This window comes from Labrus mixtus, chromosome 10, assembly GCF_963584025.1.
Source record: "Labrus mixtus chromosome 10, fLabMix1.1, whole genome shotgun sequence".
In the NCBI taxonomy this organism is placed as follows: domain Eukaryota; kingdom Metazoa; phylum Chordata; class Actinopteri; order Labriformes; family Labridae; genus Labrus; species Labrus mixtus.
The window spans coordinates 15,040,650-15,043,922 of NC_083621.1; positions in this window are offsets into that span (position 1 = coordinate 15,040,650).

Below are 3,273 nucleotides of genomic sequence, written 5' to 3' on the forward strand. Positions count from 1 at the left end.
GACCCCCAAAATAAGGGTGACAGAAACAGTGGACCCCCCACTGTTCTTTAAGGTGGTTAGTTAGGTATATAACATAGCAACAGCCACGCACACACTAATAAACCTATCCAAAAACTAGTAACACAAAATAACACAACAGCCTAAAATAATTAAAAATGTCATTTCACTTAATGATACTGTCTTATATGACATTGGACTACTTTTTGTATATTTACAAAAATGGTAAAAAGATATATTTATGCACTTTTAATTTTTTTTATGGAAGGCATCTCGCGACCCCCCTCTTGGTGGCTGGCGACCCACCTTGGGGTCCCGACCCCCACTTTGGGAACCATTGCTTTAGATCATGTTTTGAAAAGTTCCCATGTGTCAGAAGTTTATTTTCAGAGCATTTATTTTAATTTTTAATAATTATATTCCTGTCCCCTGTTTTCTTGAGCTGCTGTAATGCACAAATTTCCCCCACAGGGGATCAATAAAGTTTATCTTTATCTTTATCTTTATCTTTATCTTTATCTTTATCTTTATTTTTTATGAAGTTTGATACTTGTTCCTAAACCATATTTTAAAATGCTCTGTAGGTAAAGATGTACTAAATAGAGGGCAAGAAACTAAGGCTTGAGTAGGGCCCAGGAGCAATTTTTCCTGGATAAAAAGAGAAGAATAAGTAAAGAATGGATATTCATAATAATAATAGCTGCAGTTAAAAATACACAGAACACCAATAACACAAAAACACAAAAAAGAAAGAAAAGATAATGTCCATTCATTCGCCATCAATCCTAACTGACATTTTACATCTATAAAACTATTTAAGCCTGGCTATATTCTCAACTTAATTGTAATTAATGATACCAATATACAATAATTGTTCATGTGTTAATATCTAGATACACACTTATGTATAATAAATATTCCCATTACAATATACCATCACATTCATATATCAGCATAACAAAACCCACAATGCAACATACAAAACTAAATGATAAAAGACAAACCTCTGTGATTCTCATAGACCTTCCTCATCCCTACCTCATGAAAAATGTTTTCTTTACATTTCCGTTTAAACTGGATTTTACTACTACATTGCTTTACATGGCAACTCAGTTTGTTCCAAAGTTTCCCGCCACAAATTTAAATATAGAAAAGTTTCAGTGTTGTTCAGATATACTACATGTCTTTAAATGGAAATGCCCCCTTAACTTGATTCAAGATTAAAGATTCAAACATTTTTATTGACTATCACATAGTAACTGAAAATTATCTTTGGTTAGAGTCTTAATTATCATAAAAACAGGCACACCCATTAGACTCACATAACAAAAGTTCCATAACCAGGTAAAAGCACAGGTCCAAAGCACGTTAAAAAGTAGTGTTTAGCCTTGTTTAAAATGCGTTTTGCAGTGGGAATAAAATGGTTTCTGTTAACTTTCTTTTTAGCCAGTGGTACTCTGAAATGGCTGCCTGAGGGGAGCAGTAGAAACAAGTGCTGAAGGGGATGTGAAGGGTCCTTGTGATGCAGACTGCTTTTCTCTCTGCTGCACGCATGTAAAGTTGTAACCCCCCCCCCCCCCCACTAAATCCAACCTTACGCATTCTTCTTATGGCTCTTTTTTTTATAAGTATACTGAGTAGTAATATCAATCTTACGGAGGTAAACTCTGGGGAGAAAAATACTGGCTTTGGGCTGCCTACTATCTGAAAATCCAAATCAGAAGTTATATAATAAGAGTATTGGTTTAGTGTCCAGTAATCTGGACACAGTAGTTCTTCTAGCCTCAGTTATACATACACATTCACACAGATTGCAGAAAGGGAAATGTAGTGTGAATTTTGTGTAGTTCAGTCCATCAAGTAAGCAAATGCAACATAATCCGCTCATTCCTGTGTAGCTCCAAGAATTCCAGCTATTTTCCCACGTTGTTAAGGAATTTGTGTTGTTTGCTAACAGCTGACCAATTTGGACACTGTGCACATAATGGCTGCTCCCAGCAAATTGGCAGCTGCGGAATAGGTGAGTGAAGCAAATGGGGTACTCTGTGCCACACAAGGGTTTAAATGAGTGGTCTTCACATAAACAGTAATGTTGCCAAAGTTCTCCAAAGAGACGTTTCCATGTGGAATCAGTGGAATGTCTGAATATCAACAATGAAGCACTGGACATCAGCATATTAGAAAACAGTTTTTATTGAAAAACCAGACCCTTTATGACAAATTAAACATTTAAAAAAGAACATTGCAACATTTAAATCTCAAGTGTACAAAGGCAATCTTGAAAAAATATATTAATGCAATAAAAAGATATTGCAGGATTCATGATTGTTCAGCACGTACTTGATTATAAGGCAGAAGTTTACAATCCCCAGCTTTGTAGAAAAAAACACAACATTTGAAGACACATCCTGATGTTTCTCATTTTTATCTTTGTTGCACATTATGCATTTTGTTCCAAGGTTTGCAACCTTTACTGCAACCCCACCTTCTTTTTTTATTGTCACAAGGATTACATTGCTGGTAAAAAGATTACCATTAGTGTAAAATGTGCAGATTTTAAACTCCAGCATTTGGATTAAGAGGAAACATTAACTCACTCCAAAACACATACCTGCATGCAGTCTAAAAAGCATGCTTACATGGCTAACTCCATTAAATGTCCTGAAAGGTATATAGCTCTAGGCACATATTGCATCGGCAATCATTTCCTGAAATTACTGCATTAAAACATTTAACTAGGTGCATGAAAAATCAGAACAGTAAAACCTTTTAAGCAAGTTATCGACAGTACATGCTACAGTAGGAATGGTTAGTAGGTGATCATTTAAAATAATCTGCATTGGGTAATAAAAACTCACTTCTCATTTGTAAGCTATGAATAATTACCTGCACCATGAATATCTTAGTTATGGAAATAAAATAGCATAAACTAACTCAGAGGCCCACTGAGTAACTGACCTCCAAAATAAGAGGAAGCATCACATCCTTGTGTCCACAATATAAAGTGCTATTGTCAGAATCATTGCTCTGTTTCACCTGCAGCTAACTGCTTTGTCTCCAGGTGATAACTTCTGTGACAGAGCGGCAAAGAGCAGGAGGCTGGTATGTTTCTGTTTGCATAGTATAGTTTTATGTGTTGTTAATAAATGTGGTCCCTTGTTCTTTGGTTTGGAAATAAACAGATATTCTTAAACAGAGCAGCCTCTGTATTTCTCAACACTTTCACACCATGGCAGGATTTATTTTCACGTTTTTTTGTGTAATGTGCAATTCTGG